At 37.7% G+C, this 18719-nt stretch overlaps 1 pseudogene; it reads left to right on the top strand.

Moving 5' to 3' along the window:
• The first annotated feature begins 4094 nt into the window (after window positions 1-4094).
• Window positions 4095-11523, top strand: LOC103007318 (ferritin, mitochondrial-like; annotated as a pseudogene).
• Window positions 11524-18719: the final 7196 nt, after the last annotated feature.

The raw sequence follows: 18719 nt of genomic DNA, 5'->3' as shown, positions 1-18719 counted from the left end.
TACTTCTTTGATACGAATTAAAATCAATTATAAAAATAAATATACCCTTGGACCCAAAACACTTTTGGATATGGACATAAAATTTGACGATATGTATAAGGTGGTTCATCACAGCATTCTTCTACTGCCAATGGGGAATCAGTGAATTTTTACTTTGTGGAACCTTCTAGTTACATTAATGTAATAGTTTGTATTTAATATGTGGATTGCCATTAAAGGGTCGAGGAAGGGTACTGCTTGATATTACGGTTTGGTGGTGGTGTATAAACAACGTGAGCTTTAGAATCCTTAGTCTCTAGTTCATATCTTGCCAAGCTATATAACCTCAGGAAGATTGCTTAACTTTTGCAAGTTTTCTCAAACATAAAATGAGGATAGTAATACCTATATGATAGTGCTCTTTAGTACTAATACTCTAATTGCTATCATTACAGTTGGCACTGTTAATATTGCTGTTAGCGCTGGTTCTTCTACCATGGCCTATTTTGAACTTGACATACATATTTTAAATTCTTGTATATTGGGAAAGGATCAAGTTTTGATTCCACAACCTGCTGGAAGTGTGACCTTGGACAAGTCACTTAAACTCTCTTAGCCTGATTTTTCTCAGCTGTGACATAGGGAGAGAAACGGTGCTGATCTCAAAGGATTGTTATTAGGAATAAATGAGATAATACCTACAAAGTTTAGCAGAGAGCCTAACAAAGCCTCAATTTGCAGTAGTCATTTTATTTTTTATGTTACCTCTTGCCTATAATAAATCAGCTTCCTTCTCTGCCATATCAATAGGGATTCAAATAATTGACCAGAGACTCAAAGAATTTTCAAGTTGGAAGGCACCTGAGCTATCAGGCAACTAAAGACTTCAAGTAATGTTTTTTTTTTTTTTTTTGGCTTTTAATTTAATTAGTTTTAAACTTTAAGCTTGAAAAGGTAGACTCAACCAGAAAGTGAGGGTGTAGAGAAACGATTTTCCAATTCTTCTCACGTAAAGTCAAATTTTAGATTCTTCTTTGGAGTAAAACAGGTCTTCACTGTTTACAAGGTCATTTCTGAGTAGCAAAAGTTCTCTTCATGTTTTTTTACTGTTATATCATGTTTTTCTCCTATGTTCCCCTATTCAATCTTGGCTGCCTCAATCAGACAGACAGAAAGCAAGAGTGAGAACACTTTTTTCCTTGCATCTGTAATGGAAACCTTAGCAGCAGACAGTAACTGCTCCAAGTCTGTCCAATAGCTACAAATCATGCTCTTTGAAATTAGCAGAGTTGAGCACTTCTTTGCCCTCAAGTGTATAATTGCCCTTCCATCACTTTATAGGCAACATGGTTCTCAAAATGCACCAGCAGCACAGCATAATCTTTGTATGTTAGAAATGCAACTTCTCAGCCCTTACCCTAGACCTCTTGAATCAGAAAGTCTGATTCTGGTGGGGCCCAGCAATCTGTGTTGTAAAGAGCTCTCCAGGTGATTCTCATACATGCTGAATTTGACAACAGCTGGTCTAGATCTTTCTAAGCATAATACCAGAAAAAAAAAGGAAAATGATAGCAATGTATTTGCACATCCCATGAGTAGCAGGTTAGCAATATTCAATTGTTCCTTCCACAGAAGCTCACTGGAGATCTCTTCCATGCCAGGCACTGTAACAGTCACTGAGCATTCAAGATGAATTTATCGGGGTATAGCAAACATTTGCCTCAGTATATCAAACACAGCCTAATGGACTCACTGATTGGCTTTCTTGTAAATGTGGATGCATTATCAGGTCCTGTAGAATTATTTTCCTGGGCTGTAGCTTTCTTATTTAAGTCATCATGTTTTCAGATGTCTCATGTATATTCTTGAGAGCTGACATATTGTATATAAACTCATCTGTCTTGTTGAATGTTTTACATAGAATTTGGCTATAAAATAGGTAATCTTCCTCGTTATCCAAGTAAAGCAAATACCTGACAGCAAATTATCTTTGCTCTTACATGTCTCTAAATTGTAGATGATTATAGCTAGGGTGTTTGTGATTTTTCACAACATATTATTCCAAATGTACATCCTTCTCTCCAGTCATCAGATACGGTCCCTGAAAATACTTTTTTTATTGCTCTGTGTTGCTAACCAGGGACTCAGAGTTCCCAAGACCTTAATGAGCTGCATAACATGCCATTGCCACTCCCTGGCCCCCATAAAGTCAGAGAGTTTGCAAGGACTCAATTTTGATAAAGGATAAAAATCCAAGTAGATTCATTTTAAAGCAGGAAAATAAAATAATAGAATATGGGTTATGGAAGAGGGAAGACAGGAGGTGGAAGAGAGAGAGAGGCAAAGAAATAAGCATAATCGGCATTTTAATGGGAATGAGTAAACAGTCTGCACTATAATAAATCTCCTAGACATTTGATCCCAATAAACCATCTTAATCCTTAGGGCTATTCTGGCAGGAAGAGATAACTGCTGTGAAACCAAAATGTATTTAGCATAAAACTCACATTTCGATGTTTACTGTGTATCTGCTTTTAAAAAATAAGTTGAAAATCCAAACTTCTTTGAAGTGGTGTAAGGGGAAACAGCCTCTTAGGGCTCCTTCTGTGTGTCATCCAGCACCTGCCTGCCAGAGCCAATACTTGAATGCCCACTGGCCGGGGAACTGGAGACCTTGTTAACTGAGGCCACTCTTTCATCTGAGCATTGTTTGACTGGCTTGAGTTGTAGAAACTTTCCCTCATGTGTGTACATGTAGAGGGCTTTTTGGTAAGGGTATGGCTTTCTGGAATCTCATTTTCAGAGGTTAACAAAGTTGACTTCAATAGATCAACAGTCTCATCTCAACAGATTTATGTGATGGAAATATCAAAGTCACATGTCAATGCTGACCTGTAAAATCCTTGAATCTTAAAATATAAGAATTTATGTTTTCAATATTAACTATGATTAAGGAGTGGTCCAACTTCCTTTTTTTCCCCACAGCCCATTAACATATCTATATCCAGTGTTCTTAATAACACACACTTGGCAGCTATTGCAACATAACATCAACCTGTCTAATTATAAAAATTATTGCAGGGACTTCCCTCGTGGCACAGTGGTTAAGAATCCATCTGCCAGTGCAGGGGACACAGGTTAGATCCCTGGTCCAGGAAGATCCCACATGCCCTGGAGCAACTAAGCCCGTACACCACAACTACTGAGCCTGTGCTCTAGAGCCCACGAGCCACAAGTACTGAGCCCATGCGTCACAACTACTAAAGCCTGTGTGCTCTAGGGCCTGTGTACTGCAACTACTGAGCCTGCGTGCTGCAACTACTGAAGCCCGTGCACCTAGAGCCCATGCTCTGCAACAAGAGAAGCCACCACAATGAGAAGCCCACGCACTACAATGAAGAGTAGACCCTGCTCGCCGCAACTAGAGAAAGCCTGCATGTAGCAACAAAGACCCAATGTAGCCAAAAATAAGTAAATAATTAATTAATTTAAAAAAAAAACCTGTTGCCCAGAGTGATGTCAGTAAGAGACAAAGTAGGTGATTCTCAACTTCAGTCTCCCTCACAGAAAGAGCAACTAGGAACTATCCATAGACAACACACCTTTGTGAAGATCTCAAAACTCAGGGGTGAGATTAAAGCACCCCATTGGACCACAAAAAGAGAAATAAAACACATTAGAAGGGTAAAAGAAGTGGCTTCACTCTGACTGCAAGACCCTTCCCCCAAGCTGATGCAGCACCACACTGAAGCGGTCTCTCTGGAGGTATAGTTTCTCCGCTGGGAAGAGAAGAACTCAAGATGGACAACAGTGTCTCCAGCATTCTGGGATGCTTTTGGGGAGGCACACTTAGGTACTGCCTTACATTTACCAGTGGGAAAAATCAGCTGGAGAAGAAATGGGGTGGGCCTCACAGCAATGTGCTTGTGGATCTTGGAAGACCACATTACTGCTGCTGGTAGTGCCCAAGTGCATATCCCAACCAGTGGGTCTACTCTTCTGCAGAGCTGAATTGGTGGCCCCATCTGGCCAGGGAGGTCCGTTGCCAGATCTGCCTGGCTTGGATCCACAGCTGGCAGTTTGTTTTATCCAGAAAGCACACTCTAGAGACCCACATGAACAGGGAAGCAAGACAGTGGCCCAGGCCAACTACAAAGCATAGCTTTCAGCCATGGCAAACCAGGAAATCTGGCCGGAGATGCCAGACAACTTCACAGCATATCTACAGGCTGAGCCTGGACAGGGGAGCAAGTCACTGGCCCTGCCCAACTGCCAAGGATATGCTCCAGCCCTACCTAACTAGGAAGGCTGGCCAGAGACATAAAGAAGCTCTGCAGCACATCCTATGTCCCACCAGGGTAGGGAAGGAAGTCAGCAACACCACCCATCTGCTGAGACAGGCTGGAAGAGGAAATTGCTTCTTTAAATATGCAGATAATAATGCAAGTAAGCATGATCAAGAAGGATCAGGTACACATGATGCCACCAAAGGAAACTAATAGAGTTCTAATAACTGACCCTAAAGTAATGGAGATCTATGAGCTATCTGACAAATAATTCAGAATAATCCTCTTAAAGAAATTCAGTAAACTACAAGAAAACACAGATAGGCAACTAGACAAAATTAGGAAAACAATGCATGAGCCAAGTGAGAGTTCAACAAAGAAACAGAAAGCATTAAAAAAAAAATTGAAATCCTAGACACAAAGACTGAAGAATTTAATAGAAAGTTTCAATATGAAACTTGACCAAGCAGAAGAAAGAATGTGTGAACCTGAAGACAGAGCATGTGAAATTATCCAGTCAGAGTAGAAAAAAGAATGAAAGCCTATATGAATTATAAGAACCATTAAAAGAAAAATCTACACACTATTGGCGTCTCAGAAGGAGAACAGAGAGAGGAAGGAGCAGAAAGTTTATTTAAAGAAATAATGGTTAAGAACTTCCCAAATCTGACGAGAGATTTGGGCATCTAGGTAGGTTCATGAAACTCACAGGTCCCCCCAACAAATTTCAATTCAAAAATATTTTCTCCAAGACACATTATAAAAAAACTATCTAAAAGCAAAGCCAGAGAGAATTTTAAAAGCACCAAGAGAAAAAAATTCCTCACATACAAGAGAACAATCATAAATCCATCAGTGGCTTTCTCAGCAGAAACATTGCAGGCCAGGAGAAAGTAGGGTGATATATTCAAAGTTCTGAAAGAAAAAAGTGCCAACCAAGAATACTTTACCTGGCAAAGTTGTCCTTCAGAAATGAATGGAGGAAAAGACTTTCCCAGATAAACAAAAGCTAAGGGAGTTCATCACCAAGAGACCTGCCTTACAAGAAATGCTGAAAGGAGTTCTTCAAGCTGAAATATAGGGACACTAACATGAAACCATATGAAAATATAAAACACATTGGTAAGGCAAATATATAGTAAAATTTGAATGCTTCAATACTGTAATATGGTGGGGTGGTAATCACTTAACTCTGGTATAAAGGTTAAAGGACAAAAGTATTAAAAACAACTATAGCTTAAATAATTTATTAATAGATACACAATGTAAAAAGATGTAAATCATGAGAACTAAAACATGAAATGGAGGGTATTAAAAAGGTAGAGTTTTTGTATGGGATTAAAGTTAAGTTGTTATCAGCTTAAAACAGATTTTTATATTCATAAGATGTTTTATATAATCCTAATAGTAACCACAATGCAAACAAACTACAGTATATACACAAAAAATAAACAGAAGTGAATCAAAGCATGCCACTATGGAAAATTATCAACTTACAAAAGAAGACAGCAAGAAAGGAAGAAAAGAACTAAAGGAACTCCAAATAGCAAGAAAACAATAAGATGGCAATAGTAAGTCCTTACCTATTAATAATTACTTTAAGTGTAAATGGATTAAAATCTCCAATCAAAAGATAAAGAGTGGCTGAATGCATTAAAAAAAAAAAAGACCCAACTACATGCTGCCTACATGAAATTCACATCAGCTTTAAGGACACATATAGGCTCAAAGTGAAGGGATAGAAAAAGTTATTCCATGTAAATGGAAACCAAAAGAAAGAAGAGGTAGTGACTTATATCAGACAAAATAGACTTTTAGCCAAAAACTATCACAGTAGATAAAGATGGTCATTATATAATGATAAAGGGGTCAATTCATCAAGAAGATATAACAATTATAAACACATTAACCCAACATTGGACCACCTACATATACTGAACAAACACGAACAGATCTGAAGGGGAAAAGAGACAACAATACAATAGTAGTAGGGGACTTTAATAATGCACTTCAATAATAAGTCATCCAGACAGAAAATCCATAAGGGAACATTGGACTTGAACTATCCTTTAGACCAAATGGACCTAACAGACCTATATAAAACATTACATCCAACAGCTGCAGAAAACCCATGCTTCTCATGCACATGCAGAACATTCTCCAATGACAGATCTTACATTCACAAAACAAGTCTTTGCAAGTTTAAAAAGATTGAGATCATGTCAAATATCTTTTCCAACTACAATAATATGAAACTAGAAATTAATAAGTAGGAAAACTGGAAAATTCATAAATATGTAGAAATTAAACATCACACTCCTGAACAACTAATGGATCAAAGAAAAAATTAAAAGGGAAATACAAAAATATCTTGAAACAAACAAAAATGGAAATACAACACTTGAAAATGTATGGGCTGCAGCAAAGTGGTTCTAAGAAGAAAATTTATAGTGATAAATGTCTATTAAGAAAAAAGAAAGATCTCAAATAAGCAACCTAACTTCACACCTTAAGGAAGTAGAAAAACAAACTAAGCCCAAAGTTAAAAGAAGAAAGGAAATAACAAAGATCAGAGCAGAAATAGAGAACAGGAGAACAATAGAAAAGATCAGCAAAACTAATAGTTGGTTTTTTGAAAAGATAAACAAAATTGACAAATCTTTAGCTAGATTTACCATGAGAAAAGAGAGATGACTCAAAAATATTATAAAGAAGAGATGTTACAACTGATACCACAGAAATGCAAGGGATCATATGAGCCTACTATGAACGATTATATGCCAAAAAATTGGACAACCTAGAAGAAATGGATAAATTCCTAAAAACATACAACCTACCAAGACTGAATCAGGAAGAAATAGAAAATCTGAACAAACCGATAATGAGAAATGAGATTGAATTAGTAATCAAAAACCAGCATTATACTGATACCAAAGCCAGCTGAGGACACTACAAGAAAACTACAGCCTAATCCCTGATGAGCATAGGTGCAAAAATCCTCAACAAAATACTAGCAAACCAAATTCAACAGCATATTGAAAGGATCATGATCAAGTAGGATTTATCCCTAGGATGCAGGGATAGTTCAGCATATGCAAATCAACAAATGTGATATATCACATTAATAGAATGAGAGATAAAAATCCTATGATCATCTCAATAGATGCAGAAAAAGCATTTGACAAAATTCTACATCATTATAATAACAGCTCTCAACAAAGTAGGTACAGAAGGGAGGTACCTTAGCATATATGACAAACTCAGTTAACTTCATACTCAATAGTGAAAGTTTAAAAGCATTTCCTCTAAGATCAGGAGCAAGAGAAATGTGCCCACTCTCACCATTCTTATTCAACAAAGTACTGGAAGTCCGAGACAGAACAAATAGGCAAGGAAAAGAAATAAAAAGAATCCAATCAGAAAGAAAGTAAAATTATCTCTGTTTGCAGATAATGTGGTCTTATATATGGAAAACCCTAAAGACTCCAATGGAAAAATGTTAGAATGAACGAAGTCAGTAATGTTTCAGGAAACAAAATCAACATACAAAAGTCAGTTCTGTTTCTATACATTAACAATAAGCTATCTGTAAAAGAAATAAAGAAAAATAATCCCATTTATAATAACATCAAAAAGAATAAAATACTGGGCTTCCTTGGTGGCGCAGTGATTAAGAATCTGCCTGCCAATGCAGGGGACATGGGTTTGAGCCCTGGTCCAGGAAGATCCCACATGCCCTGGAGCAACTAAGCCTGTGTGCCACAACTACTGAGCCTGTGCTCTAGAGCCCGTGAGCCACAACTACTGAGCCCACATGCCACAACTACTGAAGCCCACACGCCTAGAGTCCATGCTCTGCAACAACAGAAGCCACTGCAATAAGAAGCCTGTGCACTGCAACGAAGAGTAGCCCCCGCTCATGGCAACTAGAGAAAGCCCGCACACAGTAGTGAAGACCCAACGCAGCCAAAAAAGAAAAAGAATAAAATACTTCGAAATACATTTAACCAAGATAGTGAAAGACCTGTACACTGAAAACCATAAGATACTGATGAAATAAATTGAAAAAGACATAGATAAAAGGAAAGTTATCCCATGTTCATGAATTGGAAGGGTTTAATATTGTTAAAATGTCTGTACTACCCAAAGCCATGTAGAGATTCAATGCAATCCCTATCAAAATTCCCATGTTATTTTTCACAGAAATAGAGAATACGATCCTAAAATTCATATGGAACCACAAAGACCTTGAATAGCCAAGCAATCTTCAGAAAAAACATAGCTGAAGGCATCATACTTCCTGATTTCAAACTATATTACATTGTAATGTAAAGTTATTGAATATAAAATTATAATAATCAAAACAGTATGGTACTGGCATAAAAGTAGACACATATACCAATGGGACAGGATTGAGAGCCCAGAAATAAACCCACATGTATACATTCAACTAGTATTTGACAAGGGGGCTAAGAATAACCAATGGGGAAAGGATAGTCTCTTCAATAAATGGTTTTGGGAAAACTAGATATTCAAATGCAAACAATGAATCTGGACCCCTGTTTTTATCACTAACAAAATTAACTTGAAATGGATTGCATACTTAAACATAAGTCCTAAAAGTGTAAAACTCCTAGGAGAAAACAAAGAGAAAAAGCTCTTTGACATTGGTCTTGGAAATGTTTTTTGGCTGTAACACCAAAAGCATAAGCAACAAAAGCAAAAGTTAAGAAGAAGAACTACATCAAACAAAAACTTCTGCACCGCAAAAGAAAAATTCAACAAAATGAAAAGCCAGCCTACTGAATGGGAGAAAATATGTGCAAACTATATCTCTTTTAAGGGGCTAATATCCAAAATATATAAGGAACTCTTACAAGTCAATGGCAAGAAAACAAATAATATGATTAAAAAATGGGCAAAGAACATGAATAGACATTTTCCCAAAGAAGACATACAAATATAAGCACATGAAAAGGCACTCAATATCATTATCAGGGAAATGCAAACCAAAAGCACCTTGAGCTATCACTTTACATCTGTTAAAATGGCAATTATCAAAAAGACAAGAGATAAGTGTTGGCAGGAACGTGAAACAAAGGGAACCCTTGTGTTGGTGGGAATGTAAATTGTTACAGCCACTATGGAAAACAGTATGGGGTTCCTCAAAAAATTAAAAATAGAACTATGGTATGAACCCACAATCCCACTTCTGGATATATACCCAAAGGAAGTGAAATCACCATCCTAAATAGGTATCTGTACCTTCACATTCGTTACAGCATTACTCATAATAGCCAAGCCATGGAAACAATGTAAATGTCCTTTGACAGATGAATAGATAAAGAAAATGTGATATATATATATATATATATAATATATAATATATCTATAATATATAATATAGATACACAATGAAATATTATTCAGCCATAAAAAGAAGAAAATTCTGCTATTTGCAACACATGGATGAAACTCGAGGGCCTTTTGCTAAGTGAAATAAGTCAGACAGAGAAAGACAAATGCTGTATGATCTCACTTAAACGTATAATATGAAAAAGCAGAACTCAGAGAAGCAGAGAGCAGACTTGTGATTGCCAGGGGTGGAGTGGCAGCAGGAAAGGGGAGATGGTGGTAAAAAGGTACAAACTTCAAGTTCTATGATGAACATGTTTTGGAGCTCTAACCAACAACATGGTGACTCTAGTTAACAATACTGTATTGTATTCTTGAAAGCTGTTAAGAATGTAAATCTTAAATGTCACACACAAAAAAAGTTATGTGAAGTGGTGAACATGTTAACTAAACTTGTGGTAATATACACACACATGTATACAATATACATACAATATATACGTGTATCAAATCAGCACTTTGCACACTTTAAACTTACACAATATTATATGCCAGCTATACCTCAATAAAGCTAGAAAAAATTAGAATTCATCAAACAAAAACCAAAACCAAAAAATCTACTGCCCCAGTGCATATATATCTTATCAAATTGCAGCTTGCACCTGCCAAGTGAGGAAGTCAAGAAAGGCCTGTCCAACTACACAGAGAAGTGACTTATGTTTTCATAATATATGTTAAGGAAATGATGTTTATAATATCACTGTTTAAGGAAGCTTTAAATTTAAAAGAGAAAAGAGAAAAAGATACATAAAGACCATCACAAAAGACCAGTCCAGTGGTTAAAGCATTTTGCAATTACCATACAAGTACCTATTTTTTTTCCTTTTTTACAAAAGAGTGCAGGCTATGTGTGTGTGTGTAAACTCAGAGCTTATTCGTCAACATCTGACACTATTTCTGGAATGGAGAGGTTGGGTGGAAGAGGGGGAGAAGGAAAGAGGAGGGAGAGACTTGATTGTTTAGTTGCTCTAACTCTGGACCTATCTTCTGAGCAATTACAAACCACAGGAGTTTAGGAGCAGCTCTTCTACTTCTGCTCTCCTCCTCTTGCCCACATTTCCCTCCTTGTTTGGTTTATAAGGAACAGCTATCCTAGTTTTCCCACTTCAAATTGGACATCAAAACAGGTCTGGGCAGGGTGCTCGGCAGTCCTGCAGATCTGTCTCTTGCTTCAACAGCGTTTGGATGAAACAGACCCAGCGACGCCCCTCGCTCCAGCCTCTGACCACCCTCCAACCTTTTTTCCAGCCGCAACCTTAGGAATCTGCCACTCAGCTATCCTTGGTCACGCAGACTAGCCAACACCATTTTTTGAGCATAGCTCCTTATTACCAATCAACCATGAGCTCCTAGATTCGTCGGAATTATTCCACCAAGGTCAACATGCATCTGCGGGCCTCCTACACCTACCTCTCTCTGGGCTTCTATTTCCACCGCGACGATGAGGCTTTGGAAGGCGTGGACCACGTTTTCTGTGAATTGGCCGAAGAGAAGCGTGAGGGTGCCTAGCGTCTCTTGAAAATGCAAAACCAGCGAGGCAGCTACGCCCTCTTCCAGGACGAGCAGAACGCGTCCCAAGATGAGTGGGTAAAACCCAGGACGCGAGGGAAGCCACCATTCTCATGGAGAAGAACCTGAATCAGGCCCTCGTGGACCGGCATGTCCTGGATTCTGCGCAGGCAGACCCCCTCCTCTGTGACTTCCTGGAGAGCCGCTTCCTGGATGAGCAGCTGAAACTCATCAAGAAGATGTTGTCCACCTGGCTAACCTCCGCAGTCTGGCTGGTCCCCAGGCTGGGCTGGGCGAGTATCTCTTCCAAAGGCTCAATCTCAAGCACGACTAGGAGCGGAAGCCCATCGGCCTTTGAGGAGCCCCGTTGGTGTCAGGGCATTTGCCTGAAGCCTCTCTGCAGCCACTAGGCAGCTTTTTAACCACCCTGGAGCCGTCTCCCAAGCCTTGGGCCAAATGGAAACAATAAAGCTTTTTGCAAAAAAAAAAATCCCAAACAAACAAACAAAAAACCCAGATCGGGTTACTCATGCCCATGCATGCACATAAGCACATTTTCCTGGGTGATGTATTAACATCGAAAATTACACCATAATACTAAAGAAATTTCAGTTTTTCAGTTTTAATGATACCCTTAATTGAAACTACCTTGCACTCCACTCCTCACCCTGCCTAATTGTCCTTCCTTGCAAACCTAGACAACCTTTACTGTTTGTTTGTTATAAGAAGAATATTTATGTGTGGTCTGCTAGGTTCCCCCAACTGCCGCAAAAAAATTAAAAAAAATAAAAATAAAAAATAAATAAATAAATAAATAAATGGGCAAACGGCTGAGCACAGAGTAGAAACAGGAAAATGGTTTACTTGTTGAAACCTACTCTTCTACTCTTCATTCTTGGTTTCATTCTCCCCATGAAACCAAGAAGCAAGAGTTTGTGGTGGTTCTATCCATTTTTCCTAACACTTACTTTGACTTTTCGATGGAAAAGAAGACTATCAAATAGTCTATAAATAACTTTCTCTCTCTCTCTCTCTCATAATACTTTTATAATGAAAATTCTAGGCCAAAAATTGTAGGTGAGTGAGAGCAAAGAAGAGAAAATCATGATTTTCAACCGACAGTGGAGCAGTGCTGACATTATAACTTGAGAATGTGCTTAATGAACTCTCTTCTATGTAGACTCATGCAAATTCAGTGTAGTTACAGTTATTGCAAATACATGAATACAATCCAAGGGAAAAATGCTAGCAGATTTGTGATCACATTTCTAGAGGTAAAACTGAGAATTTCTTAGCTTCCACAGGTGCAAATAAGTAGTAGTCTCCCTTACCCATTCCCTTGAAGGAGAACATGGATTCTAGTCCAAGCTGTCACATTTTACAAAAGATTAAGCAGCTGTATATAATTTATAGACTTCTCTATTCATTTCAAAAAGTGATCGAACACAGTTGAATTGAAATATGTACAAGCTGAAAAATCCTTTCAGTTTTCAGGCAATCTCATTAAATGGTGAAGAGTCTACTTAGCAGTTAATCTCGTCTTTCATGTTGTCATTGAATAAAGAACTGGAATCATGCCATTAATTGTCCATTGGAAAGAGTGTTAGGTTTAGTTACTCTGAAACACATTGAACAAGAATAAGACTCAGGTCAAGAGACCCAACAATATTCTTTTAATGCTTCTTTTGTGTTTCTTAACATTGTGTGGTATTAAAAGACATTCTTTCATGGAGAGGTGGGCATAGATAAAACAAGAATAGCGAAATACTAATAATTCTTGAAATTAGATAATGAATAAATGGGGGTTTTGTTATACTAGTCTCATTACTTTTGAAAATATTTGAAAATGTTCACAGTAAAAAGTCAAATTAAAAACAAACCCAAAATACACAGAGATCCCTGGCATGGAAGAGGGGACCGTGTCCTTTCTGCTTTGGAGAGGAAGGTCTGTGTGACTAGGTTATCATTTTGCTGATGGACCAGGTGCAGTTAATTACTACGTTTATCAGTGTTCATTGACCCATTGGAATACAATTAATAAATTGTTCTACTGGATTAAAGTGAGGGAAAAAGTTCAAATTTATTTAGAAAAATTTTAATTTTTCTTGAATTTGTGATCTTATGGTTTATGTGCATATATAGAAAGATTCAAATTCAGTTCAAGGTGATTAACTGAACAAATTTAGAGTTTAAGAAAGCTCATGAACTTTTAAGTGTACAACACAGTATTGTTGACTGTAGGTTCAATGTTGTACAGCATATCTCTAGAACTTATTCTTCTTAACTGAAATTTTACACCTGTCGATTAGAGGGTAAATCTCACGTTAAGCATTCATGATAAAATAAAATATTAAAAAAAATAATGCATATCACTAAAGGGGCAAAAGGTTCTCTGAAGACCTCTTGGCTTCCTGGTGTTTAATTGACGAACTGTCACAGGAAATCTGAGGACTAGAAACCCAGGCAAGGAGTGAAAATCTCAGGATGTGAGCCTTTCCTGGGCATAATCCAAGCTGGATCTTGGAAGCAGAGAACTTTAGTGGTAGTAAAGGGGAAACTTTGCCAATGAGCAAGCAACTGCACTTTATATTTTCTTGGCAAAGAAAAGAAGTAGGAAAATAGAGTGATTGCCTAACCCATATATTTATTCAGTTTCTGGTGCTGGCTAGCCATGCAAGTAGCAGCTAACTTTGATCCTGCCTGAGTCAGATAACGAGGCCAAATTGTAATAATGATCAACTTCTATTAAGGTTTATTATGTGTCAGGTATAGGCTAAGCATTTTCCCATGCATTATTTTATTTAACCATTCCTGACAAACCTACACAATAGGTAATATTATAATTTCCTTTTATAGGAACGAAACCTGAGCCTTATGTAGACTAAGTAATTTATCCAAAGTTACAGCACCAGAATACATGCCATCGCATTCTGACTCCAGAACCTATGTACCTAAACATAGTCTCTTGAAGCTCACACTATTCATTTATTTCCAAATTTGGCTCTGGCTTCCCTTTAGCTGTTCCTGTCTTCTAGGGCCTCTCATACAACCCTAACACTGCTTTCAAATCCTGGTCCCTATTCCTACGATCCTATTCTGCTCTGTTTAGTCTCTCTTGGATTTATTTGCTCTTCTACCTAGCACATGTACTCACATCAACAAGGCTAGAGTTTCTTCTGGATTCCTTGACTCCTTTGAGCCTTGAAAATTTTCACCTTACCAATTCCCAACACCATGTACATCTATGGTGGACTGAATTGTGTCTGCCACCCCCCAAATTAATATGCCAGAAGTCCTAACCCCCCAGTGTGACTGTATTTGGAGACAGGATCTTTAGGAGGTAAAGTTAAATGAGGTCCTAAGGGTGGGAACATGATCTGATAAGACTGTGGCCTTATACGAAGAGGAAGAGATCCTTTCTTTCTTGCACATGCACAGAAGAAAGGTCATATGAGTACAGGGTGAGAAGGTGGCCATCTGTAAACCAGGAAGAAGGTCCTCACCAAAAGAGAAGTCCTGCCGGATCTTGATCTGGGACTTCCAGCCTCCGGAACTGTGGGAAAAAACTTCTGTTGTTTAAGCCACCCAACCTATGGCATTTTGTTATGGCACCCTGAGTAGACTAACACAACATCTTATCATGCTCTTCCTTAGCTCTAAATGCTCTGAAGAAGAAGTATAAAATGACTTGTTTCTCTAGAGCCACCATTACATAATTGAAAGAGCTCTAAATTTGGAACCATGAGATTGGATTTCAAGTCATGAAATATAAAAGAAATGTTGCAAAAATATGAAGTATTGCTATTTTTTAAACATCTTTATTGGAATATAATTGCTCTACAATGGTGTGTTAGTTTCTGCTTTATAACAAAGTGAATCAGCCATACATATACATATATCTCCATATCTCCTCCTTGCGTCTCCCTCCCACCCTCCCTATCCCACCCCTCTAGGTGGTCACAAAGCACCAAGCTGATCTCCCTGTGCTATGTGGCTGCTTCCCACTAGCTATCGATTTTACATTTGGTAGTGTATATATGTCCATGCCACTCTCTCACTTTGTCCCAGCTTACCCTTTCCCCTCCCCGTGTCCTCAAGTCCATTCTCTACATCTGCGTTAAAGTATTGCTATTAATGCCAGATAAAGACAGCCAACTTCTAACAGACACTTTCATTAGCTGCCTACCTAACAGGTTGTCAACAGACTCCTGCCATGTGCTCACAGCCTCACTATTAGGTACATAACTTTGCCTTTGATTTACCTAGAATATTGAGGTTCTCTGACTATAGCTGTCCCATATTGTCACCTCCACTGCAATATGTCAGTTTCTGATTCCATTTTCTCCTTCATTGCTATATCGGAAGAACAGCTTACCCCCTCTCTATTCAGAGTAACACCTCTATCTGGAAACTTGATCACTCCAATAATCTTTCACCCTCTCTGAGAGTGTATCAGTTATTGCCTTTCTCCTCCTGTGTCCTCTTCGCTCAATGACAAATTAACCCTTGACCTTGTGAACTTCTCAAGACATTCTCTCGTCTCTCTCTTCCCTTTCACTGACAAATTTCGAAAACCTTCTGAGCCATATCTTCCACTAGTGTACTTTATACAATCTGTGATCCATCCAAATTATGGTTTTGACCTACTGCCTCCCACTTCAGTACTTTGCTTGGAATGGCATGCAGCTCTGATCTCTGCCTATCAATTTTTCAAGGTTTACCTAATATGTCACCTCCTCTGTGAAACCTTACCCTAAGTTATTTCTTCTGAACCCCCAAAGAGCTTAGTTTGCACTTGAACTTTGACAGCTTGAGTGTGCAACCCTTAGTAGATTATAAACTCATTAACCCTCTCAATTTAAGACATAGTAATCATTTAATAATGCCTAATAAATACTTTAATCATCAAACTAATCTCAAACAGTATCAGGATTTCAATTCAACTGGGACAAATACAGCTTGGAATATTTTTGGAGAAAAATCAAATTCAACTTGAATATGGGGGAAGAGAACCTGGGCCTATATGGATCTATACAAGAGGTAAAAAGGCTTAAAATTCCCATTTCCATTTTCTGCTTTCATTGAAACAAAGTGACAATAGCCAATAGTAGATTGGCAGGCACATGAGTATTCAGTAAATGTTGGTTGAATTATCAAAAGAGTAAATGCTTAAAGTGGTTCTCGGATTACACGTTAAATAGTGACACTTAGAAAGTCTATGGAGGGAAAGCTAATATAGAATTTTGAAGGTGTGTCTAAGGCAATAACAACTATGATTTGGGAAGCATGGAAGACTGTCCTTTGAGGTAAATAATAGTTTACCATTTGAAACTTTCTATGGCCTCTATACTGAAGGAGTTGATTGAGGTAAAGAGCTTTACAGGGGTAGGCACATTTCTGGTGGAAAACTCAAGGAGATCTCAAAGAATCAATAAATCGATGTGATTTCAACTGTAAGAGGAATAAAAACAATTATGATGTTAGGTTACAGAAGTGATATGATTGTTGTGGGGCTCTCCTATATGTATCTTCTGTAGGCTTTAAGAAAGAATTTTGTATTATTTTTCTTCTAGGATAATAACAGATGATTAATAAGACAATTTAGGCATCGCTGTTTGAGGGCTATCGGCCAGCCACTGTGCTTATAACCAGGCACTTGTATACACATTAGCTCATTTAATTATAGAATAGCACTAAGAGGAAGCCATATCATTCCAGTTTCATGGATGAAGTTAGAGTCACTGCACACTTTACTCAAGGTTTCACAGCTGGTAATGGACAGACCCAGGATTCAGAGCCAAGATTTGAACTAAGCTTTTCTGATTCCAAAGCCTGTGGCCAAAGTTAAACACACTGGAAAGGGATGGTACCATCTCAATACTCCCTCGTGGAGATAATGACAAATTATTTCTGCTCATGGACATTAACCAAAGTATCTGAGCAAATGCCACTTAGATCCTGATGAATCTACCACATTAACCATCATCTCAGAATTTCTCTGGAAGTTGAACATTTTCTGAAATCTGTACCTTCTTTACTTACCCTAACTTTTGGCCACTTGCTTAAAATATGCTGTCAGACAGATTCATGCTACCAGTTGTCAATAACACATGTTTACTAGTTGCAGTCATGCCCTCAATCAAAGTATATGATTAGAAAATACTAGTTTTATCAATTATAGCTAGTAAATCCAAGTGATGACTTGGCAACATGTCTTGACAGTTACTAAATAAATCTCTTTTTATTATAGAATTTATTGTAGAATTTGTAATTCTAGAAGGCAGCTACTGTAAATGACTAGTACAGAACTCAAGTGATGGAGACTAACCTTGTTGAGCCCCTACTCTGTAACAATCACAATTAAAACACCTTATATTATTTCAATTTTTTTTACCCAAACTATATTGTGAGGCAAGGTCATTGAGGTGTCACATTTTTCAGATGAGGAAGTCAAATCTCAGAGACATAGTGAAATTGCCCATACACAGTGAATAGTCCAGCTGGGGTTCCAACTCAGCTGTGTCTGGCCTCAGTGCCTATACCCTTTTCACGACATCCCACTGACCTCCAGGTCAGCAAGGCCTGACTTTTAACATGATTAGAAATGTACTAGCCAAGTTGTCCTTAAGCTCGTCATGTCTTTGTTTCCTCATCTTTAAGATGAGGAAAATGCTATCTACCACTCAGGGATTAAACAGACTACATAAGCCAAAACACTTAACGTAGTATCTGGCATACACTGGGCATTGATAAATGATTGCTTCATGTAAATTATCTGAGGCAGGAATCAAAAAAGGAACTTTCCATAGTTTGACATCATTGAGCCTCATTTTTTTCCATTTCCATGTTAGTTAATAGCATAACCATTCCACCAGTGAAATCTGAAGGAACAGGTTAATTATATTTGCTTTTAATTCTAACTCTTTAAAAATTGGTAACCAATATATGGCTAGAGTACAGGTGTTCAGTTAACCCACATTTCTAGATCATGGTGAAAAATGTAGAGTATCATGATGGATTATCCAGTTGGCAAAGTAAGCATGTGCTTAAGGAACCAGCATATCAAGGACACCTGAGATATGAGAAAGGTTCCAGCTATAATGAATGTTTGCAGAATTTTGTAATCTGAAAATCTAGAAAGAAGCTGTTAAAATTTAAGTACTCATTTAAATTTTGACTTTGGATTTAGTACTTTTCTAAAAAATTTCAATATGGCGGGAGGCTTGGAAAGAATGCATTTAAAGCTTTCCAGTGTTTCAAACATGTACATGGTTCCGTAAGTTTGTTAACTTACAGCAAATACTTAAAAGTTGCCAAACATTTAAAAAAATAGTATCTAACAATACTTTTTCCAGAATACAATGCTTCTGTCATCTTACCTGTTCAGAAAAGTGTTTTCCCCTGGTTACTTTATCATAGCAATCTAAATAATAATGCCTCAGTTGACAGACAATAATTGTTTAGCCCCCAAATATGTCACTTTTGATAAGTTTATATAAGTATTAGTAACTGGTTATAATATTTTATTTC

Source organism: Balaenoptera acutorostrata, chromosome 3 (genome assembly GCF_949987535.1).
Source record: "Balaenoptera acutorostrata chromosome 3, mBalAcu1.1, whole genome shotgun sequence".
Lineage (NCBI taxonomy): Eukaryota > Metazoa > Chordata > Mammalia > Artiodactyla > Balaenopteridae > Balaenoptera > Balaenoptera acutorostrata.
Note: the sequence above shows the minus strand (reverse complement) of the source record. Positions and strands in the feature narration are given on the sequence as shown.